Source organism: Delphinapterus leucas, chromosome 2, assembly GCF_059928025.1.
Source record: "Delphinapterus leucas isolate spDelLeu-1000000601 "Yukka" chromosome 2, BTC_Dleu_Yukka2, whole genome shotgun sequence".
Lineage (NCBI taxonomy): Eukaryota > Metazoa > Chordata > Mammalia > Artiodactyla > Monodontidae > Delphinapterus > Delphinapterus leucas.
Genome location: NC_143130.1, coordinates 26680690 through 26708584, shown reverse-complemented (window position 1 = coordinate 26708584; position 27895 = coordinate 26680690). Strand labels below are relative to the sequence as shown.

At 44.9% G+C, this 27895-nt stretch overlaps 1 long non-coding RNA gene across 1 annotated transcript in view; it reads left to right on the top strand.

Annotated features, from left to right (window-relative positions):
• Nucleotides 1–2068: 2068 nt before the first annotated feature.
• Nucleotides 2069–27895, top strand: part of LOC111170130 (uncharacterized) — a 36719-nt gene continuing 10892 nt past the window's right edge. Inside the window, exon 1 of the long non-coding RNA XR_016391935.1 lies at nt 2069–27895. This is a non-coding gene — a long non-coding RNA (uncharacterized LOC111170130).

Here is a 27895-nt window from a genome sequence, read left to right as displayed (position 1 = left end):
TTAATGAATAATGATCCTTCCCCGGGTGGGAGGACTGACCCCACTCTGCTTATCAGTAAATTCCATGAAGCCTTACCTCATCCTGGGGGCTTTCTCATCCTGTCCTGGTTGAGCCAGACAGAGTGTGAAACACCTTTTTTTTTTTCCACTTTAAATCCATTAAAAAAAATGTAATTTAATTAAAAACATTTTATTTTATATTGGAGTATGGTTGATTTATTGAAACACCTTCTGTTACAGGCTGAGTAGCCATTCTTACCAGACGATTAGCAGATGCTCAAAGGGGTCTGCCGAGTTTCCCACTTCATTTTACCCATTGTCTCAAATTTCTAGACATTTCCTGAGACTCCTGTGAATTCAAGGCAGGTGGGGAAAGTAGTAAATTAGAACAAATCCATCCTTCCCCGAAGGAGAATTCCCTGGCAAAATTGAGCCTCACACATCACTGTCTGGGGTCAGTTATTATCAAGGCAGTTTCGGGGTTGGGTTGGATGACCCTCCAAGCCTAAGTTTGCCCCAGACACAAACGTGTCTCCCCAGGCTTCCCTGCCCTCCTCCATTCTGCTCCCGATGCTACTAATTCATTTATGCATCAAATGTGCTTCATGAATGGTCATGACTGGCCAGCTTTGCAGGCTCTGTGCTTATCCTCATGCCTGGCACATTGACCTCTGTAAATACGTGTGACTTAAATAAGTAATGAATTGGAGCACCAAGATAGGGAGCTATTTTCCGGGTACTTATCTCCTGGCATGATTACCCTGCTATGGGACCAAAGCTAGTGAGATCTGCTTAGCGGGTGCTAGGATGTTGACAAACCAAGCAGCGCAGTGGTCAGCGATTTTATGGATGGACAAAGGGATGGGGTATAGGAAAATGTGGATGGAAAAAAATATAGAGAGATGTAAATTTCCCCTCAAATTATATCTTTACATTTATTTTTGCAAGTGCAGTGTATATTTGGAATCTGAAATACTGAGTTTCTTTTGAATAAATATCCAAATTTCCTTTTCACTGCTGCATCCATAGCTGATCTCATTAAAGCTGCGTAAGAAGAAAATCACCACCTGACTAGTAATCTCAGTTGAATCAGTTATTTTGATCCAATCAAAACATACTTTTTATCATGATACAAAAAACACCCTAAGACATCTGTAACTAATACAAAACTGGAAATAACAGCTCCTAATTAATTGTTGGAACCACGTCCCCTCCCCCACAATGCACACATAGCACACACCCAGGTCCTATGTTCACTTTTAAACTAAAACAGGTCGATACATTCATCTTCTGTGATTTATTCAGCTCTAGATCACAGGGTTGTTTGGAAGACACTAGCTTGAGGAATTAAGATTCTCATCAAATAGACAGACTAATGAAGATTTCTTTCCAAGATCAAAGCACATCTCTGTTTCCAGGAGGTTGCTTTTTTTTTTTTTTAAATGATGGTATTTATTTTTGTACACATTGTCCTTTTGGTTTGTTATCTAAGATGTCGTAAAAATAGTGCTGTCAAAACTTCGGCACTGAGTCGAACCCTTTTGGCCTCACGTTTTTCTGGAAGTGTGTTCTGAAGGGCCAGGTGCAATTTCCTGGGCTCAGCTGATCTGGCTGGGATGAGCTTCACCACCCACCCACCTGGTCCCTAGGCCATCCGCCAGGCCCACCTCTTCTGTTTTCAAGAGCTCTTTGGCCAGAGGGGATGTTTTGGTTTCATCTTCACATATGTTGGTCTCTGGAATGTTTGGCAGGAGGGAAAAAAATAAAAAAGGTCAGTTTCACTTGAGGCCAGTGACCTCAGCAGTCATTTCCCACAAATGGCCTGGCCATGACTCAGCTTTCACTTTTCTTACGGCTGCTGCCTTTGATAGCATCCACATTCCACATTAGGTAATAGTGAGTTTCAGTGAATTTTGACATCAGTAAGCTATCTACTCAACCTCCAACCTCTCCACTCTCTGCCTCTTGCCTTCTCCCTTCAGAGGGTACAAACTGGCAAGTAGACCCAATGGCACCTGTGTTTCCCGGTCCCAGTTTTGATCTACATGGTGTTTTTAGGGGCGAGAATATGAGCCAACATTAAAAAGTGGGAAGATTTTATTTACACACCTAGATTCCCATCTTCTGAAAATGATGGAAATCTAGCAAGATGAGAGCCACATTCTCTGATGCCAAAATTGGCCAGAGATGAGTATCCACTGCCTTTTTTAGGGGAACTGCTCTCCTCATTCTTCCACAGTCTCCAGCATTCCCTACAGTTGCTCTCTGCTGAGGCCACGTGCTTTCTGCCAATCAGTATGGTGCTTTCTTGCTCCCAGCCTGCATTTCTCTCTATGTGATTTCTTGGCCCGTGTAGGTATTTGGATTTGCAACCTCTACTCCACATAGTATTTTATGTATAACATCTTAGCTTTGGGAGTTTAGGTAGGTAATCCAATTGAATGGCTAATAGTGTATTATTAATAGCATTGATTTCCCTTAGTCCCTGTCACTGCCACATGGGATTCCTCTCCATCTACTCCCAAGAACAAGGTGGTATTGTTTCTCACCCAACAGAGGTTCCTGTTTACAGAAGTCATTCTCTCAAAGTCAGGCAGGTGACACTTACATGGGACTTCCTGTTTTACAATGCACTTTTCACGCGTGTGACCTCACTTAAATCTCAGGACAACTCTGAAGGGGAGATTTTATCATCTCTACTTTACAGATGGAAAATTCACGTGGGGTAAGAGCCTGCCCAAGACCACACGTTTGGTCAGTGATGGACCCCAAGGCAGTCCAGGGTTCCAGCCTTCCAGTCTCCCACCTTCACAGGAAGATACTGCTGCCTTGGTAAGTTCTGAACTTTACAGTTTGAAATCTTTAATTATTATCAAAGGAGCACTAGAGTTTTCCAGCTGGATGTCTTTACAGCTGGAAAAGACAAAGACAGTGAATTTTAAAACAAGGGAAAGAGAGACTTTCCTGGTGGCGCAGGAGTTAAGAATCCACCTGCCAATGCAGGGGACATGGGTTTGAGCCCTGGTCCAGGAAGATCCCACATGCCACGGAGCAACTAAGGCTGTGCGACAAAACTACTGAGCCCACGTCCCACAACTGCTGAAGTCTGTGTACCTATAGCCCGTGCTCTACAACAAGAGAAGCCACCACAATGAGAAGCCTGCGCACTGCAATGAAGAGTAGCCCCTGCTCCCCACAACTAGAGAAAGCCCGTGTGCAGCAGCGAAGACCCAACCCAGCCAAAAATAAATAAATAAATAAATAAATAAGGCAAAGAGAAAAAGGACTATTGTGAGTGGTTTCTGGGTTTGGAAACTATTATGATTTTTCAAAGGACTGATTGAATTTTAATATAACCTCTATAACACTCATCCCACTGTCTCCAATATGTGATCCTGTGTATTTTGACTGGCAAATCATTATTTGATGGTGTGAGATGGTTACCTTCCAGTTTTCAGGTTTGGAATAAGCGATAGAAGCTGCCGTCTACATGTCTTTTTCTGGATTGCTCTACTTGGTTGCTAACAGGAGGTGAAAATAAACTGATTTCATTGTTATTGGCTCTCTTGAGCCAGCTTAAAGCAGAAGAACTATTTGTTGGCGTGCGGAATCCCTGGTTGTGTTTATTCGAGGCCTGTTTGGTCGTCCAGATCCTTACCTCTGCATAAAGGCTGAAGGTTTCCAAGGGAAGGCAGCTCTGCTACTTTGCTCTCAACAGCCCTGTGCTCCAAGCCTCCGACCCCGGTGAGGACACCAGCCTGCCGCCCCTTGCCAGCTTAGTTCCTCCCTCTGGCATCACCTCCCTCCAGCATCACCTGGTCCACCATGCAGCCTGTTGGAGCAGGTGTGGTGTGCTAAAATCATCCAGCAGCCTTGGACCTCCCATATTCCGAGGGTTCTGCAGCCTCCTCCTGGACCGTTTCCTACCCAGCCCTCTGCTCTGCTGTGTTTTTCCTCAATTGCTGGTGGCGAAGGCTTTTCTACTTCCTTTTGGCATTTCAGAGATGCCACTTGATATGTTAACTGACATTGTCATTTTTGCTACCGTAGTGAACAAAAGGTGTGCTTTCGCCCAGTTCCTGCTCTCTCCAGGGATTATCACGTCCCTGTGAAGACGACCGTCTGGAATACTCCATGAAGAAGGGCAATCCTCCAAAGGCTTTTAAAAGGATTTCTCTAGAATAGAATATATACATATATGGATGAGTTTCAAATATTTTAAAAATTTATTTTGCAAAATTCATTTACAATGAAGGAGAAAAAGTGATTTGTGTGGTCCCCCCTCCCAATTTTGTGACCTGATTCATTTTGGGACAGTGGTTTTGAATAGAATCATAGAAATGGGGTAGCTTCATCAATGCTTGCATACATCTTCCTGAAAACTGAATTCATACCAACTAATTATCCTTCAGAAGAGAACAGGTCATCCATTTGAATCTTCTTTTTGATTTCTATCTTAATATTTCAAAGAGAAATAAGGTTTTGGTGAGAATCCTTTCTTGCCTGGCAAATACTGGGTTTCACTGGATCTCATCTCATTGTGCTCTCAGCAACTGAAAGTGTTTCCACCTCAGGAATCAACTCTTTACTTTGCTTGACCCTCTCCTTGAAAGTGGCCGAGCAAGCGCCCAGCCTCCAGCCTCGGCCCACTGGCTTTCTATGGGGACTTCACTGTCTCTAAAAATTCAACGTGTGTAAGGAATTACCATAAAATGATTTGAAAACGTAGGGAAGAGTGAGCTGTAGGTCATTTGCACATATTCAGATCTAGACTAAATGAGAAGTGGTTCACTGGTGGGGAGTTATTATAATGGCAGTGAATTAGACAAAAATAGCATTTTTGTTAAAAGAAAAAATGGTCTTTAGGCTCTTGTTCACCATTGAAACTATGTTCAGAATTATCAACTAGGACAGAAAATTCTAAAAGGGAAATATAAGTTACACAATTTGCTGTTGCCCCCTGACATTCTAAAGACAAGTGAAATTAAACGGCCTGGGATGGTGTCCAGTGGGGGATGCTTGTTAGCTATTGTTCAACTCTTTCAATGCAAATCACTCTCTCTGGACTGTTGACTCATTTCTCCATTACGTGTTTTATCTCGTTTCTTACCTTCCTATCATTCATTCTCTCTCTTTCTCTCTCTGCTGCTTTTCCTACTTTGGGGCGTAACTGAGGTGAAAGACTGTGTATGGCTTTGTTTTTCCATCTCCCAACTAGAAAAGGTAACCAAGTAGCTAGGTTCACAATGAACTGCAATCACCGTCACAGATTAAGGGTATTACACTCCAGAGTATGCTCAATGAGTCAAAAAAGTAACGCTGGGCAAATTACCCAATTAGTGTGTATTTTAATAAACGCTAACTATGAATGCAGTCAGTCCTCCCATAAGGTTCCCAGCCATTATCCGTTTTCCTGGCCTCGCATGTCATTCTTTGATGACCTTTGCCTTACTTTGCTAGTGAAGGCTCAGATGTTTGCCCAGGGCTAAGACTGCCCCTCCCCCTCGCACCTCCAGGCCCCACGTCCGTGTGATTTTGCCACACTTAGCTCTCTAGGCACTTATTCTGACAGGGTGTTGTCCATGTGGCCTTTCCTGTCACCCTGGCTGAAGTCTGATCCCTCAGAGAGCGTGTCCTGTATTGTTTCCATCAGTCGGAATCTAGTGCCTGACACAGAGGAAGGCACCGAGAATGAAAAACTGGCTGAATCAGTGAGCCAGTGAAGTATGCATTTGCTTTAAACCACAAGAAATGCACATTTGGAAAGTGCTGGAGGCAAGATGCTTCTAAAGCTGCTGATACGCCATGCAGTTGGTCCTGTACTGATGAACCGCGTGGCCGTTTGCTTGATTTGCTGTAGGTTTTAAAAAGTTGTAAGGGTCTAGAATTTTAATGGAGAGTCTTGTGGTGTTTCTCTAGCCTTCTTCATCTCCAGGCAGCAGAAGCAGATAATTGTCATTTAAATTTTCCTGTGCTTTGTGAAAGACGATCTATGCTGATGTGGATTTTCCACGAAGCTAAAGAAGTTTCAGGCTTCAGGGTGAGCTCACGTGGTCATATGTTGAGAATGGTTCTCAGAAGGGACACAACCACACTGGTTAAGACGCTGTTTCTTTCCCCTCCAGAATCTCCACTTTGCAGCCCTGCTGTGCCAGCCAGTGGGGTGAGCTACAGGAATTTCTGGGACCTGGCTGAGGGGAAGCTAGGCTGGGAATATGCCATTTTAACAGTGATTTGAAAAGCCATTTCAGAATGTTTCAATCAAATCAGAAATTCCAGACTTCTGATTTTATGAATTTAAAAGGTACCTTTATTTAAAGGTTATCTTTAAACTTATTTACAAAAGAACTGAGAGGGAAAATTCAGATAAAAATCAACAGAATATGAAACAAAAGCAATCGGTAACAAGCAGTGACATTGATAGAAATTATTCTCACGTTGAGAAGTAAGTGGTATAAAAATTTTTCAGATCAGACTGAAAGTGGTCATTCAGTAAAAGGGAGAGGTGAGTTTCTAACAGAAGTATTGAGAGGTAATGTACAATTAATTATTCTGTAAGAAAACACAAAATGCCCTGGAATTTTTACAGATTATAGGTTAAAGATGTTGATAGAGGTTGTCCAAAATTTGATAAGAAATGTAAAATATTTACCTGCTATTATCAACTAGGAGTTGTGAAGCTGAAAAGAACTTTTCTAAGCTAAAGCTAATAAAAAAAAAAAAACTAGTTTTGATGACATGTGCTAGAGGAAGACTGGATTATCTTCCTACCACCTCTAGAAAATTATGTTATAAAATCATTGCCATAAAGAGGCAATTCAAGAGATAAGCAAGAAATCTTATGGAGTGATGTTAGCTATGTCAGGCCATTAATGAGTCAAATATAATGGATTCTTCTGGAATTTGCGAAGTTTGTGGTATTTGTCAGCTTTGTAACATAATTTATTTGGATTTCTCCTTCCCACTACATCTTGACTTTTATGTTTGCATTTTGTATACTTGTTCATAATGTGGAAATTTTAAACTTTTAGTGGGACCCTTTCTGTGGGTTTAGGGATCTACACATTGTACGACTGTCATAAGCTCAAGTCCGTTCAACAAGCCATGAGGGCCTTCAGGGAGGTTTCCAGTCAGGGTTGGCGAAATGTAGGGGCTATCAGGGGTCATTAAGTGGGGGTGGGGAGGGTGGAGGGGCTCTGAGCCTTTTCTAAGAACCCTCTTCATGGAAAGTCCCTTCTTTGCTTATTTCCCCTGATTCCTCTCTGTCTTCTATTCATAGCAGAACAGAAGCCGAAAGAAGGTCTTAAATGACCAAAATATCATACTGCTTCAGAGAACTTTGGTAATGACAACTCCCTAGTCACCAGTTAACTTCTGAGTATTTAAAAGGCAGGGCATGGATTTATGCTAGTTTAAAATAATTAATAACCCTTCTCAGTAAATATTTTTCTCCTGAATTTCTTAGGAATGGAGGAGTGGGCTCCAGCCTCTGACTCAGCTTTTACTGATAATTCGAACTTAGTGGATGATAACTTCAAAAGGACGAGAACTGAAATCAAATAGCACACGATTCACGAGCAGAAATAAGGGGATTTTGATAAAGAGGAGTAGGTGTCAGAGAAGGAGGAAATGGCTGTGACACGGTGTTATCAGGGAAGGATTTTCCTTCAAAAGTGGAATTGGAGTTGTGTCTGGATGGATGGGAGAGAAATTGGATTTCTAGAAAGAAGAGGGAAATCATATCAGGAGAAAGCGTAAAGATGTGCAAAGCCACAGGCAGGGCCGGCCACCAGCATCCAGGGAGGGGCTGAGATTGGTGGGTCACAGTTCAGAGGGAGTTACATCCATTTATTCAGTCGATGAATATTTATTAAGTGATTACTGCATGATGGGGATGCCATGGTAAGTCAGATACAGTCCGTGTCTTCGTCTATAATCTTGGAAGCAATAACTGCTGTTGAAAGCACACAAAACACTAACACCAAATAACAGGACACAGAGTGAGGGGCAGGAGGGCTTCTCTGTGGAGGTGACCTGCTCTGCTTTTGGTTTAAGGTGCTGCCGTGTGGTGAAGAGATTGCAGGGCTGGACCAGAAGCAGGGATTCTGGTTGGGGCACTGCTACAGTGGGGGTAGGGGATGACGGAGTGGGGAGGGGCGGTGGGAAGTGTTCAGGATGGGGATGGATTTTGAAGACGGCGTAGATGGCTGGAATGATCATGGAGTGGGAGGGGACAGCAGTCAAAGGTGACTCATTTTCTGACCTGAGTGACAGGGCGAAGGTGGATTGTCTGCCGTAATGGGGAAGATGGAAGAGGAAGTACCATTTTCTGCAGACATCAAGGCTTCTGTTATGGACGTGCGGTATTTTAAGCCTTTGTTAGACATCCGAGCAAAGATGACATGGAGGCATTTGGATGCAATTAGATAAAGCACCTTGAGCGTTGGGTGAAAATAAGACACATGGGGCACATGGACCAGAACTCAGACCCCAAACTGAAGCTGGGAGGGATGTATCCAGAGTCATCAGGTTAAAGTACGGCAGGGAAGTGTGTCTTAGGTTCCTGCCATATCCAAAGCATCGTCTGCAGCCCCATGGGAGTGAACTAGGGACTCCTAGCAAACGACCCGGGAGACGCACATGGAAACAGCTCTGCTCCAGCTCTGGTCCATCAGCCTTTTCCTAACAAAACATCAAGGTTATCAGTGTAGGGATGAGGGAGAGGTAGGCGTTCTGATTGGAAGAGACCTCCTGAGGAGGGATTTGGGGCAAGCCTGAGGACTGGGAGTTTTTACAGGTGTTTAAAGGTAAGGCTTCTTCAAATGAACAAGTCCCTTTAGTGACAGTGCAGCTTGGGGGCCTGCTCCAGGGAGGGCAGGACCATGGATGCAGAGGTGGCAGAGAAGGCGGGGCAGAGAGACAGGGGCAGATCCCTAGTGCTTTGATGCCCGAGGAGGACTTTGGATTTGTTCTGAATGGAATGAGGAACCCCAAATCTTTATGAGTAAGGGAGTCCAGGATCACATTGCTGCAGGAATCGAAAAGATAAGCCTCTGTGTGGAATACCATGGAAACGATGGCCTGGTTTTTCCACCTGAATAATAGTTGAACGTGGTCCAACACTGAGAGGTTCCATAGCTTTATGGAGCTCTTGATGCCAGAGAGAGGAAAGGTGGGAGGAAGTATAAGAGCATCTGGGGCAGAGCTGCCCAAGGGGATGAGGGGACTCAAGGAACCAAGAAGTTGCTGACCTGCCATGTGGGATGGGGTAGGGGGAGAAAAATCTGTTGAAGGAGGAGGAGACACCAGGCTCTGAGGGGTGGGGTGGAAGCCAGGGTGTTTGGGGTTCAGGTGAATATAAACTGAAGCTGTTACCATCTGTTTCTCCCATGATGGGCCCATATCATTGAAGAAAATTATGATATAACAATGTAATTTAGGTTAAAGAGTCAGAGATTCTCGGAGATAAACCATTCCCTAGTAGAGAAGCTTAAAGAAAGAGGAACATGATTTTCTTAATTTTCTCCAGCTTGTTGACAGATCTTTATTAGCTAGGATCCTCACTTACCTTTGCAACTGTCCTTATATCTTTTCATTTCTGTCTTTTCTGCCTCTTCTCTCTCTTTCCTTTCCTCTCTTCCCTTTTCTTCCTTCCTTTCTTCCTCCCTCCCTCCCTCCTTTCTTTCTTTCCCTCTCTCTTTCTCTTTTTTTTTTTTTTTTAGCTAGAGCACATAATTCCTTTTAGACAAATATAGATTCAATTTTGTACTGACAGCTACGTTTCCAAATTACCAGTCGTTTTCCTCTTCAGTTTCTTTATCTGTAAAATTAGCAAAGTGGGGACCTTCTTCTGCGGCCCTGTGGGGACGGACGTGAGTCAGTGACCACATACCTTGGAAGCAGACATTGTTAGGAGAACTTTATAGCCTTAGAGCCGTCAGCTTTGGCCGAAATGGCCACAATGGGATAATTTCCTCTTCAATATTGTTTAATGAGACTAATTCTCTTAAGCAAGAACAGGAAAAAGAGAGGGAGAAAAGCAGCAACAAGCTACAGAGACCTGTCTTCTAGTTTAGTCTTTACAAAGCCTTGTGAAGTGGATCCTGCAGGGAACGTGGAGGAAGGAACAGGTGTTCAGAGAGGGGAGGTCAGGGTTACAGCCGGGCACAGCTCATTAGTGGTGGGGGGGTGAGTCTGAAGTCATTTCAAATAACAGTTTAAAAAGTCATCGCTGCACAGATATTCTACAGCATCTTAGGCTCCCCGTCTACCTAATTGGTCCCTCGGATCATTTTATGGAATGCAGTCTTAGTTTAAGAAACTGCTCCCATATTTGAAAAATGAGATCATTTACCTTAACATTCAAGATCTAACATGATTTCACCATCAGGAGTTCCACAATGACTCACAAAACCCAGAGCTGAAGGTGGATTATTCCAGAGCCAGGTTGCCTTTCTCTCCACCTATTTTAAAATCTGTGTCATCATGAAAAACAGTCTTCTAAGGAACTTGTGGGTCATGCCCTGTGTACAGACTGAGTCCTGAAGGAGGGATGGCAGAATCTGGCCCAAGCACAGCGGATGGAATGGTGGGTACCAGAGAGCACCTCACAGGTCAAGGCCTGTTTCTTACGCAAGAAAACATTCCCAGGGCAGCTGAGCGGGTGAACACGAGAAAACCAACAAACCTGGCATCATTTTGAAAGATACCCACTTCCAGACAGAGGGTGTGGATGCTTTGTGTCTCCATAAGTGTTGACCAAAATGTGTGTTCAGTGTTCAAGGATGACGTCTAAGTCCCCTAAGTGATTCTCTCAGGGCATCTGTAGCCAAGTGCACTAAACGTGCAGGACAGCTCTGTTCCCAACATCCAGCCTCCCTAGGCCACCGTTTGCAGCTTGTGGTGGGATGGTCTCGCTGCAAGTCCTGGTTCTTTTTGGTATTTTCCAAACTGGGTGCGTTTTTTAATTTTTATTTTTAAAATTTAAAATTTTTTTTTGCGGTACACGGGCCTCTCACTGTTGTGGCCTCTCCTGTTGCGGAGCACAGGCTCCGGACGTGCAGGCTCAGCGGCCATGGCTCACGGGCCTAGCCGCTCCGCGGCATGTGGGATCTTCCCGGACCGGGGCATGAACCCGTGTCCCCTGCATCGGCAGGCAGACTCTCAACCACTGCGCCACGAGGGAAGCCCATGGGTGTGTTTTTTTAATTTTTATTTCTGACCACAAATGTGTTAAAACCCTATACATTGTTTTTATTACTCAGGGTCTTTGAAGGAAACGTAATTCAGGCTAGATGATTCAAATGAAGATCTCAGGGAAGAAACAGCTCACAGAGGTACAGGCAGTCAACCTCTGCACTCCTAGAAAAACAACCCTCACCACTGACCACTGTGGGCCAATAGATCCTTTGTAGTTGTTTATTTTAAATATTTTAATTTTTTTTTTTTTTTTTTTTTTTGCGGTACATGGGCTTCTCACCGTTGTGGCCTCTCCCGTTGCAGAGCACAGGCTCCGGATACGCAGACTCAGCGGCCATGGCTCACGGGCCCAGCTGCTCCGTGGCATGTGGGATCTTCCCGGACCAGGGCACGAACCCGTGTCCCCTGCATCGGCAGGTAGACTCTCAACCACTGTGCCACCAGGGAAGCCCTAAATATTTTAAGTTTTAAATTTTGTTTTACAAATAATTGACGAGTAAGAATAAAAGCATAACTAAAAATAACATCACCATAAGTCATAAGATGAATTTTAACAGAGAAAACCTCTGTGTAACAAAGAAACTCCAGAGCACAGACTTCATAATAGATGAAAGAATTCTTTCACACATCTTTTTACCAAAATGAGAGAATTCTCATCCCAGAATACCATCTTTCCTGTTGGTTCTTGAAAGTTATTAAGAGAGTAGATCTTAAGTATTATCAACAACAACAACAACAAAAAAAGTAATTTCATGAGGGGATGGAGGTGTTAACTAACCTTATGGGTCCATCACTTTGCAATATATACATGTATCAAATCATCACGTCTTAACCTTACATATGTTACATGTAAATAATACCTCAAGAAAGCCGGGAAAAAGTATATTCATGAACTTGTATAATCCCTTCCTCTGCAGAGTGGGCTGCACTTGTTGCCTGGCTTCTAACGAAAGAACCCAGCTAAGGTATTGGGGTCTTGATCACATGATTAGGTCACAGGAGTTATGGCTTCTGTCCCGCTAGAGTGGTCTCTTGCCTTCTTGGGTTGATGCTTCCATGACTCAAGCCCCCAAGATGGAGAGGAACTGGGGGGAGGTGGGCTCCTCAAACAGCCTGCAAGGCACTGGAATATGTCATCGACCACTTGGAAGTGGCCCCTTCCCGGTGACCACAGCCCAGCCACTGCCTGCTGCTGTCTGCAGACTCCACGGTAGAGGGTCCAGCTAAGCTGCACCCAGACCCCTGACCCTAAGGAACCGTGAGATAATGAGTGTGTGCTATTCTATGCCACTCTGTTTGGGGGAATTTATTATGTGGCAATAGAGCATCAGTAATTCCACTTTTATTGCGGAATACTTCACATATCATAAAATTCATCAATTTATTGCACATGACTTTTTCATAGGTACATGTAGTATAAACATGCTCACGGTCACCTTATAGAACACTTCCCTCAACCCCTCCCAAATTTCTTCCTGCCCCTTACCCCAATATGTGTTATCCATCGCTCAGTGACTCTTGAGTTTAAGGCAATTCATCTAGAATATCATCCTTTGAAGGTTTATAATCTGAGATTTCCCTTATGCATCAATTTTACTGTCATGATTAGAGTCCGGAGTGCTCACGTCTGTCTCTTCCGTTTCCCGGTTAATAAGTGTGTAAGGCTTTCCTCCTTCTTCTCTTCTTAGCTGTTAGGGGCAAGGGGAGAAATTCTGAATTCTCGGCTGTGACCAGTGAGAGCTAAAGCAGGCCAGAAGACGGAAGGTGTGCAGGGCTTCAGACTCTGCAATAAGACAGCTGAAGGATGGTGGCATGTCTTACAATTGCCTTACTTCCTAGGCCTCCCCTCATTCCTCCATTTCTCATTGTTTTCATGTTTTTAAAGCACTGTTGGGAATAATTGATGCATAAGCATGAGTGATAATGATGTAATCTCTAGGATTACGAAATAGCAAAACTTTTCAAGTTGCAGGAAAAATGAGATCACCAAGATCCCATCATGAATCTAGAATTTATGGGAGAATCCAATGAACCTGTATGGTAATAAGAAGATTACAATTTTTATCGTTTTTTTTAAAAAAAGTATATTTCGTCTTTGGTTTTGGAACGATCTCTAAGAAAGGATAAAAGTCATGACATGTCATTTAAACTACTTTAAAATACATTGGAAAGCTGAAGCTCGGTCCAGTGACTCCTGGTGGTGGGTGAGAATGAGGCACGTGAGACCCCCTGGGACACCGAGGCAGGGAGCTGTTCCTCCCGCTGCAGGAGGGACAAAGGAAGTCTTGATTTAGTGGAGGAGCCCAGTGAATGGTGGAGCCATGGAGAAAAGGCCCCTGGAATCACCCAACTCTTGCCATGGGCGATGTACCAAAGCAGGGAAGAAACCCCCGGTGTCTCCCTCTCCTCCTCAGCCATCCCTGGTCCCTTCCCGTGGCCAGAATGACAAGCTGGCACCTCCCAGGGCTGCACAGGGCAAGAGGGCAGAGGATGGGTCTGGGCAGCTATGTGCAGAAAAGAACCTGCACTCACTTCTATGATTTCTTTTAAATCTAATGTATCTTGGGCAGTATTAACACACGTGAATACACCTTGTCCTCAGAAACTGCTCTGAAAGATTAAGCAGAGAAGGACTCTATCAGGGAAGGCCCTGTGAAGGGTGACATTTCCTCTGAGCCTGGAAGGGGATGTCAGCACATGTTGCTTCGTTTAAAGCAGAAATAGAGGTCCAAGCTGTAACCAGATGAGCAAAGGCAAGGCGGCCAGATAAGGTGGACCGCCATGGACTTGAAACGGGAAGAGGTGGTAACTGTGGACGCAGGCTGTGGAAGGCTGGCACACCTCTTCAAAAATCTTAGATTTTATAAGGAAAGGGTCATTATCTAAGAGCATCTCTTAGTGGCAGGCACAAAATAGGTACTCAATAAATACTTATATTAAATTAAAGTAAACGCATTGAGAAAGAGAATCCATCAAACATCGATTTGGGTGTAGATTAATAGTAAAGCAACTTGGAGACCTGAGGCAATCATCTAGACAATTTTAAGACAGATAACCTGCTATTTAGGAGAGAGTTCTTTTAGGTCAAAATGAGCTATATTGAGTGGATTCAATTAAATAATTGCTCAAGTCCATTTTGCCTCCTTAGACAAAGGCTAAACACCTACTCTGCCATTTGGCATGTTCTATTTTTTCCTGTTGTTCAAATAGGTAATTAGGTTGTCTTTGAAAGCTCAGCTTGACTTAAAATCGTAGTCCAATGTATCTCCACACAGGAGTGTTCACATTAAGTTTTCACACTATTTATTCATTTATTTATTTATCTGGTTGCAGCAGGTGGGCTCCTTAGTTGCAGCATGTGAACTCCTAGTTGCAGCATGTGGGATCTAGTTCCCTGACCAGGGATCCAACCCAGGCCCCTGCATTGGGAGCGTGGAGTCTTATCCACTGCACCACCAGGCAAGTCCCAATTTTTCACACTCTCAGAAATGATTTCCACAGCATTAATCACAATAGTTTTGTAAATATGCTTTCCTTTAGCTAATTCTCCAGTGATTTCTTCATTCATCTTTCACTTTGTCCCTAAGAGGAACATTGTTACAGGAGAGTGAAGTCTGGGGTTGCTTTTGGAGTCATTTCTCCCACCTGCCTTTTTGTCAACGACACATAAAACTGCTGAAGAAACTTATGTTTCAATCTACAGTTTTCATTATGCTTTCGCCACTTCTAATATCTCTTCCTAAATGCCATAATTCCACACACGCTGATTGACACCTGCCGTATGTAAACATGGAATAATTTGGATATTATTGCATGGTTCTATCAAAATCCTGAGCAGAAAAAAATATGACAGCTAATATTCACCCCGGGTATGAACAAGGAACTTTTGTCTGATGTGAAAGCATTAATAATTTTATCACAGACGAGCATTTTTCAGGAGTGCCCACAGATTGCCAGTAAAAGACCATTCTTCCCTTGTGGACATGCTTTACATCACACGCCTTCCACTTGCTGATGAAATCTTACCTGGATGGTGCAGGGCACACAATCTGTCTGTAGAGGGAGGGAGAAACACCCCCAAGTGATCATGAGCCTGTGTGTCTTTTAGGACCTCAGACAAGTTGTTTCAAACCTGGAGCAATGTCACATTGACCGGCTCAGAAGACTGACGGGAGGACCACCATGGGCATCTCCCTGCATCATTTTCTCTCCTGACTCAGTTTTAAAATCAGGTGTGAACATCATGGGGTGTATGTGCTCAACCCTGAACTAAAGACGAACTCCTGATTGTGAAGGTTTAATCCTTTGTCTCTGGGCAGCATTAGCTCCGCCACCTGACCTCCAATACTACAGAACCAACTAGCCCCTCACCCCTTTCCCTCTGGAGGTTCTTGGTGGGTTAGTCAGGGTGGGATGGTGGGGGGCAGGCATTACAGATGAAGTTACAGAAGCTTGGTCTCTTCTCTCTGGGCCAGCGATGGGAACTATGTGAAATTGTAGGACACAATGTCCCTGAGACATTGTGCCTGTCTCTGTCCCTGAGAAGGCACATCTTTCTTTCCTTGAGCTAGTGGCCACGTGTAGGGGGGACTTTTATGAGCTTCTCTGTCTCTTCTACTGGCTTGCACACCTTCTGATCAGTGAGCAGGAGATGACAATCTGAGCGGGGACTTCAGTGGTGCAACCACCAGGTTCACAGACGCTAAGCGAAGATGTGGGTGGGAGCTGCAGGGGTCCTGCGGGGACTGAGCACCTGCCTGGTGGGTTTCTCCTTCTGGGAGTCATTCTGTCCCAGTCCTTCTCCTGAGTCTCCTCCTCATGGTCAAGCTTACCCGGCCCAAGGCCCAGAGTTCTCAGAGAATGCGGGAGAAAGGAAAAGGTGCCCTGACCTTCATCTTTCTGTTCTCTGTGCTGCGGCGGCAGTAAAACAGCCCATGGGCATTAGTCAGGGGTGTGGGGCTCCTAGAATGATGCTACCCACCCACTCGGCACTTCCTGGACATTTGTTTGCAGTCACAGGACTCACCTTGTCTCAATTGTCTGTGAAGATGTCTGTTTCCCCTTCCAGATGGGGAAAACTGCAAACCAAAGATTTCATCCTATTTCCCTTTGTATCTTCTCCCCAGCACGCTGCCTGTCGGGTAGTAACCAGATGACACAGGTTCTTTAAAAAACAAACTGGGAACATCTTAAAATACAATTTTACCAATGGAATGAGCACAGATGTACTCTGGATGAAATCCTAACAGTGAAAAACCAAGAAAAGAAAGAATTTGTTAGGTGCGAATGTTGGAAGAGAAGAGACACCCTAGTGTGTCCAGAGAAAGTGACAAAAACACCAGCTGACCGGGAGGCCAAGGTTTCTGGGGCTGAGCAACCAGAGCAGCTCAGCCTGCCCTTCAATGCACGGAAGCTGGTTTTGACCATGTTTCCCTCCGTAGAAAGCCAAGAAGGAGGAAGTAAGAAGAATGCAAAGCAGCCTAAGTCTGGGGGAGACTGACAATGATCTGCGCGGCGTAGGATAGCCAGCCAGCTCCTTCAGGGCTGGGGCCTGGACTGTATCACAATTCACCATTTACTCAGCACTCGAATTCTGGGCTTCTTTATCCTGGATGGGACTTCCATTCAGAACAGATGGGGGAGTGATCATTAATAATCAATGGATAGGCTACAAATTATTGAGCACTTATATGCCAGGCACTGCTAGAAGAGCTTTGAAAGCATCAACTCAGCTCATCTGGTCTTCGTAATACCCACTCCAGTGGGGGCTGTTATTATGAGCCCATTTTACAGATGAGGTGCTTGAGGAATAGCGAGGTTAAATCACTTGCCCAAGGTCGCCAGGGGATTGTCGTTGTTATTCTATTGGGTTCTGAAACTGCGTGATGGCATAATGGGAGTAAAGAAGGACACAGAAGCTTGCCACAAATCTTTGGATGGAGTTGGGTTTGCATCCACCTCTATCTAGGTGAGGCTGAGAAATGTATTCACTCAAAGTGACACTCCTTACTTATCACATCAGTGAAATAAGTATTATGTAGAATTACCTTATAATCAAAAAATGTCATCTGAGTGCCTGCTGCTAGCCCACATCCAACGGCCTCGCCTCTCTTGTCCAAGATCAAGAGTCTGCTAACTCGGGCTTCCCTGGCAGCACAGTGGTTGAGAGTCCGCCTGCCGATGCAGGGGACACAGGTTCGTGCCCCGGTCCGGGAAGATCCCACATGCCGCGGAGCGGCTGGGCCTGTGGGCTGTGGCCGCTGGGCCTGTGTGTCCGGAGCCTGTGCTCTGCAGCGGGAGAGGCCACGGCAGTGAGAGGCCCATGTACTGCAAAAAAAAAACAAAACCAAAAAACAAAACACCTAAAATGAAGAGCAGTGTCTTTCCCATTCTAACTGCTTAATAATTATGAACTAGTGTTACAGTTATTAGCAAATAAGAGTATATTTTGTACCATTAGCATGTTCTTAGGCACTCATCCTAACTGTATTATTTCCAAAAGAAAACTGCCAAATAATTTTTTTCACCTCTTTGTGTTGCATCAGCAAACCACAGATAAGGCTTACTTGCTCTCCATATAATACCCAGACCCTCCTCAGAGACGAATACAATTGTAGTATAAACGTCTCCCTTCAAAAGTGTTTAGATTGTTTGAAAGCTCTTTTGGAAAGCTCTGTTGGAAATACTCAGATGTCATGGGATTGTTACTTAAACCCAGTCCAAGAGTCTAAGGAGAATTGGGTGGAGAAATATCCCTTCCATCCATTTCCAGTGGGTAGAACCATGACGTGCTCTATGTATTTGGTCCAAAGTGCAAGGCACTATCTTGTGCAAGAAGGAAGCAGAGGCTTGTTGAGGTCATATAAGTTGCTCAGGACCTCAGGGCTGCACATCAGTGACAAGCTGGGACTTGAGACCCTTCCAGCCAATGCTCGAACCCCGAGCCCCTGTCACGCCCCTCTGTGGGCTCAGTGCTTGCAGGGAGGAGAAGGATGGGTGTGTGTGGAGGGGACATCTCCGTGTGAGCCCCATTAGCAAATGCCAGGACTGCACGATTCTTCACTTACAATTTGTTAAGAAGATATATTGCTTTCTTTCCTTCACTTGACAGGTTTCAGCGTTGTTGTTGTTTTTTTTTGAAATAATACAATTAGGATGAGAGCTTAAGAGCATGCCAAATTAATGTAAACTGCAAAAAGGTATTTCCAAGAATTGGAGAAGACCCTCTCTTCTGTTTTGATAAATAATGGTCTTTGAGGGAATCTCCAGAGAATCGGCAGGTGCTCTGGGAGCTTAGGAAATGGCTCAGGCCACCTGCGTTAGGTCGTGGGCCTGGCTCTGCAGGAGTTTGGCGAGTTCACAGACATGTAAACTCAGTTTTAACCATGTGTGTTGCTCCGTGGGACATTGTCATTTCCCTCAGTCCCCACACATCTTCGAGAGAAATTCCTGGAAATCCAGCATTGTTTGCTTTACTTTCTCACTACCCTATCCAGGCTTTTCAGAAACCTCCCCGCCTCATTCCAAACAGGAAGTTTGGGCAGGCAGTTGTACAAATGGCCCCGCATTATGTGGGATGTCACCCATTGTTATCGGGACAAAGACATCCTGAAATTCGGACAAAGGCTTCAAATCCGCCAGGGTCCCAGACCCTTCAATAGCCTCGCATTGTATCTGGGGAGTGATTGAGTGAATTGGGTCACTCCAAGAATATACCTAAGCTTCTGAAACTCTGCTATTATTAGACTGCCAGAATGGAGCTACACACAGCATATGCAAACAGCGCTTGTAATAACCCGGTTCTATCTGCTCTGCATACATGCACAGCAGGGACTTTCTGAATAGACGTGGTTCCCAGCAACTGGATAAAGTAATGGGAAAAAGTGTTTGGGGAATGATCCATAACTCAGTCCTTCTAGGAACGAGTTAGGAAAAGCAAAATATTTACTAATTGGAAGTGTTATTAAAGTTTCTCTTTTGAAACGCTGTGCATAAATCATGCAATTCTTGAACTCTGAAGAGTGTATGTATTTTATATTTTGCTGGAAGGACATACTGTGTTAGAACAAACTAACTGGCTTTACCAGAAGATGGGAAGTTGGTGACAGCTCCCGGTTCACTGATGGCTTCTTGTGTCAAAGAAGTTCTGAGCGTGGGATTTGGTATAATGTTTTTGTTTGTTTGTTTGTTTGTTTGTTTTGCGGTACGTGGGCCTCTCACTGCTGTGGCCTCTCCCACTTCGGAGCACAGGCTCCGGACGCGCAGGCTCAGCGGCCATGGCTCACGGGCCCAGCCGCTCCGCGGCATGTGGGATCTTCCCGGACCGGGGCACGAACCTGTGTCCCCTACATCGGCAGGCGGACTCTCAACCACTGCGCCACCAGGGAAGCCCAGGATTTGGTATAATGAATTGTGTTTATAAAGGGGGGCTTAATTCCACTCAAACAAGATTGCATGTAGCAGTATTTTTCTCTGTCTTAATAGCAAAACTGCTAAAATATTTTCAAAAACATCTGAGACTGCAGCTGCAACAGTATTAAGGAGATCGCTGTGCATTCTCTTCCTTTTTTTCCCTCTGTATCGGACAGTCCACTCTACATACCAACTCTATTTCACATGTAAACATGTCCTCTTCCCTCAGTCCACCTTCCTGCCCTTGGCATCTGCGTTACATCTATAGAAACACGTGTGAATTATTTGTCAGGGTGATTGTGCTTTGATGTCCAAGTAAATCCATAAAGGAAATCTACCTCTAATCCCTTTTAATTAAATTAATTAATTAATTAATTTTATTAAATTTTTTTTGGCCACACCACACGTGGGATCTTAGTTCCCCTACCAGGGATGGAACCCGCGCCCCCTGCTGTGGAAGCGAGGAATCCTAACCACTGGACGGCCAGGGAAGTCCCTCTTTTAATTTTATTTTTAACTGGGCTGCCACATGCTTCCCACGATCTTTCCCTCTTATCTAGGTAAGATCTTCCTTTTCTCTGCTAACATAACGCTCTGCTTTTGAGCCCTCACATCCGTTTCATTGGCAGCTTTATGAGAACTTTACTGTCCTTGCCTACACCCCACTCCCACCAAAAGGATGCTTCCTGGCGACACATCGTCTGGCATTGCTCTCGACAGGGATACGCTGGGGCTGGGTAGAAAGTGTCCCTTTTTCTGTGGAGCAAACTCGTCCATCTCTGCATGCCGATGAAGTACTCCTGAACTAGGCACCTAAGATTCTAGAAGTCATGAGTCCAAGTGGATAGATGCCACCTGCGATTAATAGTCAACATGGTAGCTTCAACCCAGAAATTCAGGGACTTACTTTCTATTTTTGCTTTTAAGAAGCCAATCGTGGGAGTTCCCTGGCAGTCTAGTGGTTAGGATTTGGTGCTTTCACTGCCGTGTCCCACGTTCAATCCCTGGTCAGGGAACTGAGATCACGTAAGCGGCACAGCGCCGCCAAAAAAGAAAGAAGCTAATTGCCCAGATTATCAGTCTGATTAAAAAATTAATACTATAATAATGGGAACTGACTTCTTGACAAATCAATGTGCTTGTGGTATTTCAATTAAACTGAATAATGATTTAATTAGAAGAACCCTATAAGAACTCAAAGTTATTCCGAAAATAGGGTATTCATTTTCTGTATTATGAATGGAAGAAGTGATAAGTGGATAGTAGGCAGTTTGCATGATTGATATCAACCCTTTGTAAAAATAGGCTGAGTTTCTTATTTTCATGTGATTTCTACAACATATGGTTTGAAAAAATTCATAGGGAGCTTGTCAGGAGTCTTAGTTACCATGAGGAAATGTGCTTAGTCTGTATGAAACTGAAGGGAACACGTGGGCTCGTGTGACGTGGAAGGTCCAGGGTGGGTAGCGCTTAGTACAGCCGGGTCCTGGAGCTCTAGCATGTCACTGCAACTCTGTTTCTCCATTTTTATCCTGCAATTCTGCTTCATTTAACGCTGGCTTTGTTTTAGACATGTTTTCTCCATCTGACACAAAGGATGATCTCCTTAGAATTCCAAGATCTGGGAAAGAGATATTTCCTGCTTCTTTACCAATCCCCACCCATCTTAGGGCTCATATTAGCCCAGTGAGGGTTGGATGCTGACTTGGTGATGTATAAGTGTGTCTTGAATGAACACCCTGGCTCATGGCCTATCCTTACAGCTGAGGGAAGCCATCCCGTCTTGAATGGCAGTAAACAGGGGAGAAGCCACTCCACACACAAACTGTTCCTTTCAAAGAAGAAGGAATCTAGGCCCAAGGAGACCCTTCACTTTCTAGAATGTGGTATCCAGGTGAGCCGCACAGCTGAGGATTCACAGAAGAGGAGACGCTTCACTAGAAAATTTAAGTTGAGGGACATGAAAAATACAAGATGTTGCCGTCACTGCCTCAAACGCTGTATTATATTTTCAAAGAGATAACATGTTTCCAAGACAACTAAACTCCCAGCCATCCCCCCTCCGGTGCAGACCTTCATTTGAGGAAGGACACGATGTGACATGGTACATTTGGGGCATTGGAAACAGATGAAAATTTCAGACCTTTCAGTGCTGGGAGCATAGATGAGGTGAACAGCAGGCGGGGGTTTCCTAACAAGACAGCACATCAACAACTGCTTTTTCCTGAGTGTCTCCCAGTCTTCACTTTTAAACTGGGTAAGAGGGAAACATAGCTGGGAAAGCCTCCTTGCTGCTGACTTGCAGAGGCCTCCGGGGGGACCAGACGGTGTTCTGGGCATCCTGTTTCCTTCACACTTTTGTCAGCTGATAGGTGTGCAGAATGACGGCAGAAATGGTTACAAGCTTTTGTGCATTTAGCACACAAACTGTAACATGACCTGGTAATAAAGGTGCCGGAAACCTAGCAAAGTGTTTTGCCCTCCCTGTGATTCGCATAAGCAGTGGGACCCGGCTAATCACACTGAAAACTTAGAGGGCATCACGGCCCCCCTCGTTGAGGACTCAAGTCCATCCGCCTCCAGCTCAGACCGTCATGAAAGGGAGTCTGCTCTCCACAGAACGAGATGTCTTCAAGTTAGTGAGAATCATAGCGATGCCAATCTAGGAAGTACAACCAAAGTGCTAACTTACTGGTTTAAACTTTTAGAAATATAGGGAACGTGAAAGCAAACTCTCTGCCTTGATATACCTATCTATTGATCTAAGTCCAAAAACGCCATAACTTAGTTTTTTTAAAATAACTTGTTTTTATTTTTAATATCGAGATGTATATAGAAAAAAGTGGGTATTGATTCTATCACCAGGAAAACTTCTGCTGACATTTTTAGCAATGAAAAATAAATGACCTTCATGTGGAACATTAAAGCAGAGTGGACAGCTATAAAATAAGCTTTCTCTTTATTCAGTTTTCTTCACCCAAAAAAGTAACAGCTGTTTATTCTTTCCTCTTTCTTGATTATTTTTCCAGAAAAAATAAATGCACATATCAGCATGTGTGTACACATTTACACACACACACACACACACACACACACACACACACGCTTAATATAATATTTTAAATCCAGCAATGCCTGGTTGTAACTGCCCATCGGAGGACAGCTTGCTCTGTGCCCGGCACTCCATGCTCTGCCCGAGGATCATTCACTATAAGTACAATAACTCATGAAGTGCATTTTGGTCTTGGGTTCCTATTATCCACTTATCCCCAATTTAACGGAATTCTGCCTCATTTTGGCCCTGATTCCTTTGTGTTTTGCAATGAGTTTACAGTGGGATTCATGATAAAAATAGAAAGGTATAGATAAGCATACAAAGTCTCATCATACTCAGAGACTAAGCAATTATTATGTATGAAAGATTAAAAGGAAACCACCAAAGGAAACAACAGCAAAAGAAATGATTCCTAAATACATACTTACATGTCTTAATACTTAAATTATTTCCATTTTAAACTGTAAACTTGAATATAATGGATTCCATGTGCAACTTATACGTTGTTTACATATTGAAAAGATACATCACAGAGACATTGAAAATCTATAAATGCAATTTATCCATCTATTGACTGAATAGTCACTCTACTCTGGGTGATGCAAAGATAAGACATGGGAATTCTCAAAGAGGTTAGTCTAAGGAGGGAAAAGGATACCAGCAGAAAAACAGCAACTGTACATTATAACGTGGCAAATGTCTAGCTAGCCCTCAAAATAAAGGGCTTTTTGTAGCCTGTAGATTTCCACATCAATGTAGAAACCCTACTTCCTTCCAAGTGACCTCACAGGACAGGATCGTGAGTGGTACAGGATGTTCTGGGCAGGAAAGAGCTGGGATGAGGAGAAAGAGAAAGAGAGGGAGAGTAGAAGGTATATCAAAAAAATTAGGATATACATATAGGTGACCTCAGAGATATTGCGGTCTGGTTCTAGAGCACAGCAATAAAGCAAATGTTGCAATAAAGTGAGTCCCACAAAGTTTTTCATTTCCCAGTGCACATAAAAGTTTTTTTTACACTAGACAGTAGTCTATTAAGTGTGCAATAGCATTATGTCTAAAAAAACAATGTATACACCTTAATTTAACAATACTTTATTGCTAAAAAAAGCTAACCATCATTGGAACCTTCAGAGAGCTGTAATGTTTTTGCAGTAGTGACATCCAAGATCAATAAAATGAAGTTGCTTGGATGCTCCTTTTTGGGGAGTTTGCCTCTCCTTAGGCAAAAGCTGTGCCCTGCTAGATTCAAAAACAAGACTTTGATGTGATTGATCTCTCTAGGAAGACATGTCTTAACTCTGAATTACAATTCCATTAATTCATGCTGAAGGAGTTTTACAAACATACCTCCTTCTTGGGGCAGGAAAGACATGTTTGCTCCATCCTAGAGAGAATGGCTTCTCCCACACTTCATTTCATCGTCCTCGGCAAACATTCATGGAACACGTTCCTGTGCTATCATTCAAGGCACACTGAGGGATGAGACGAGTAAGATGTGCTCTTTGCACCAGGGGATCCACAGTCCAGGAGAAGGAAAGACACGTAAACAATGACCTACATCCGAGGGGCAGGGAAAAGTGGTGGGAGGCCAGCGCAATGCCTTGGGGGCTAAAGGAAGATGTCCTTCCAGGGGAGGCTCAGGAATGATCCCAGATCTGCAGCATTTGGACTGAGCTCAGAAGGCTTAGTATCCTTTTGGGATTTGTAACAGCCAAGGACAGCATCAGGGCTCAAAGGGAGCACAGTAAAGGAGATTGAGGTGGGAATGCAGGGCTGCCTGGGCACTGCACGAGGTGTGGTTGGAGGGCAGTGAGACAGGGCAGGCAGATTGACTCACCAGGCATTTTTCTGAAGAAAATACCACCAACCTTATTCATTCCTCTCTGTTCCACCAGCTCGCAGGGAAGGCAGGATGAACTAGCTCTCCACCCACAGCATCCCCCCTCTTAGCTTTGAAAGGTGGTTTCCTGGACTTCCTTTGTGTGCAGGCGTTGAGTGCATAGAAAATCTGACCCCAGATCAGAGAAGACCCAGCTGTGCTCCCCCAGGAGCCTCCAAGGGTTTGGGCCCTGGTGTGATGTTGGGGCAGTGCCGTGGCTCTGGGGATGTCTGCTCCCAGGGGCTGCGTGGGGAGTGGGCTTTAATTGGACAACATTACCTACTAACACTGGTGATTCTGGGCCCCGGACCCTCCAGTTTCCTCACCTGGACAGTTGGGGTAATAATAGTACTACTTCATACAGTCGTTGTTGCAATTTACATGTCATATGTATACAGCAAGCGCTCAGTAAATGTCCATTATCATCCTCGACGTCATCATCTCACAGATAATTACAGGCCTGGGTTTACATCTTGTCTCACCAGCTGTTCTTGGTGTGTGGGGTAGGGGGGAATTTACTCCATGCTGTAAGCTAGAGGTTTCTGATCTTTAAAGAGAAATAATGCCCTCAGAACAGGGGGAGGATTCATAAGTGTAAATGGGAAGTGCCTGGTGAGTGGAACAGCGACTGAATGTGGTAAATACTCCCTAAAAGTTAGATTCGACTCTTCTGCTGAGAAATGAGACCAAGGTGTTCGAAGACTGGGCCCTTTGGAACCTGGTGCCCGCTGAGCGTGTGACCCTCTCATGTCCTGTATCCTGTGATGCAGGGAAGATGTCCTGCCTGTGGGTCACTCCTGCAGCCCCAACCCCTCCCTGCTGGGAGGGCCCAGAGCATCGCAGGGCTGAGCTGACGCCATCGCACCTTTACCCCTGCAGCCCCTGCCCACAGGCCACCTGTGCAGAAGGTGAGTCTGGGAGTCCGGGATTAGATAAAAATGCGCAGCAGGCTGGAAGCTCTTCCCGCGATAGCATGTAGAGCATCTGAGTCCTGTGTCACCTTCACATCTCTGAGTCATGTCGTCCCCAACCTTTGAAAACACCCAACTTTGCAAATACGACAGTAAGTTATAATTTCCCCCTAAAATGCAATAAAACATAACTAAAAATGTAACTGACCTCTTCACATTAGTAATGCTCTTACAAAAAGGGGATAAAGCAATTTATAAAGCCATTAAAATGCTATCCAGCCGGAACGCACGCCTAAACCACCCATATTCTCTGTCACTGGTCTCTGTGTGTCTGCGAGGTGGGGCTACCAAGCCCTGTGCTGGAGCCACCAACAAACTCGACAGTCCACATGCAACTTCTCCTAAACCACCCTGTTCTCGCTAAGCCAGACGGTATTGTGATTATATAGCACAAGAATGGAATTATTTTGTAATCAGTTCAATCCTTGAATATGTCCAGTAGCTTTGTTGCAACCAGGCTGCACCAGGGACTAAGGACAGGGGCCCAGCAGGCCTTCACACTCCCATAGGGCACTGCTCTCCTAGGCTTCTGGGGAATAACACCCTCTGGAGGTGTTCGGTGGTCCTGCGCTCCTCAGAGCTTTCACTCTGGGGGGACTGACATAGACATACTACTATAGACTGAGTGTCTGTGTCCCCCCCCCCCAAATTCTTGTGTTGATTCCTGATCCCCAAGGTGATGGTGTCAGGAGGTAATGAGGTCATGAGGGTGGAGCTCCCATGATGGGATCAGTGCCCTTATAATGCAGACCCCAGAGAGCCCCTCACCCCTTCTTCCAGGTGAGGACACAGAGAGAAGATGCCGTCTGTGAACGAGGCAGTGGGTCCTCATCAGATACCAAATCTGCTGCCACCTTGATCTTGGACTTCCAGCCTCCAGAACTGTAAGAAATCAATGTCTGTGTTTATAAGGGCTGGTCTGTGGTATTTGTCACAGCAGCTAGAGCGAACTGAGACAGAAATGAACAGGTGAGGGAACCACAGAGTTCAGGTGAGGCTTTCTGAGAAAGTTAACAGAGGGTTTTTTTTGTTTGTTTTTTTTCGGTACGCGGGCCTCTCACTGCTGTGGCCTCTCCCATTGCGGAGCACAGGCTCCGGACGCGCAGGCTCAGCGGCCATGGCTCATGGGCCTAGCCACTCCGCGGCATGTGGGATCTTCCCGGACCGGGGCACGAACCCACGTCCCCTGCGTGGGCAGGCGGACTCTCAACCGCTGCGCCACCAGGGAAGCCCAAGCATGATATTTTTAACCCAGCATAGTTGGAGCCAAGAAGTGAAGTTCAGCATGATCTGATGGGATCTGTGGCCCTCTTCATCTCCACAGCGGACCGGAGGGGGCCAGAGCAGGGCATCTATGAGAACAGCATGTGTGGCCTCAGCTGCTTACCATCCACTCTAGGGCTGGGGTGCAGTCCTTTGCTCCTTTGCTGTTGCCTAAATGTATGTTCCTTGTCTACACTTGAAATCCGAGTATGGGAAACACTCGCTGTGTCAGCGATTAAGACAGCCCAGCGTCCATGCTCCAAAGGGAACCTCGTGGTCCTTTTCTTCACGCTTCCTCAACATCGTGTAGTGTGTCCTTGGAAGTGAAAGTGAAAGTGAAGTGCCAGTGTGAGTTCTTGGAACCGAACTGACAATGGAGAAAAGAAGAAACAGCAAAGTGGGAAGGGCTGGAGTTTTGCTTTCAGAAAGAACTGGGTTATTTTTGCCTCTACACTTGCAAGATCATGACTTTGGGCTCATGACTTAACCTATCGGAGCCTCAATTGTGTCAGCCACAAAATGAAGCTATTCATACCTACCTGGACGAAATATAGGAAGCAGTCCCTGCAATGGCTGGCGCCTGGAGGAATTAGGCCGGACCCCCTTTCTCCCAGCACCCAGCTACTCCACCAGCAAGATCATCCTGACTCTGACCCACAGTGTTCCCATCTCCCAGGCCCCATCGGGTCTTGCCTGGACCACCTCCACACGCTTGCACTGCCTCCCTGCTTCCTCTCACGCTCCCAGACCCTTTCCCCACAGCATCCCTGGATACGAAAATACAGAAATTTCTTACAAGCTTAGTCCACACCTACACTTACTTCTCCTGGAGTTTCCATCACTAATCATTTAATTGCCCAAATCCAAGGTCGAAAGGTAGCTTCTCCAGCTGTTGGCTCCCAGAGGTTTAGAAGACTCAGCTGAAGAGCGTACTGTTCTAGAAGCAGTCAGTGCTCTCTGAACGTGGTCTGCAGTCAGTCCCTCTTCAGTCAGCCCCAGCTTTGTGGATACGGGATACACACACTTCAAAACAATCACGCCTGCATGTGGATGGTGCAAACTCCAGACATTTCCTCCAGTCTTAACAAAACCAAAAGACCACTCTCTCTGTCT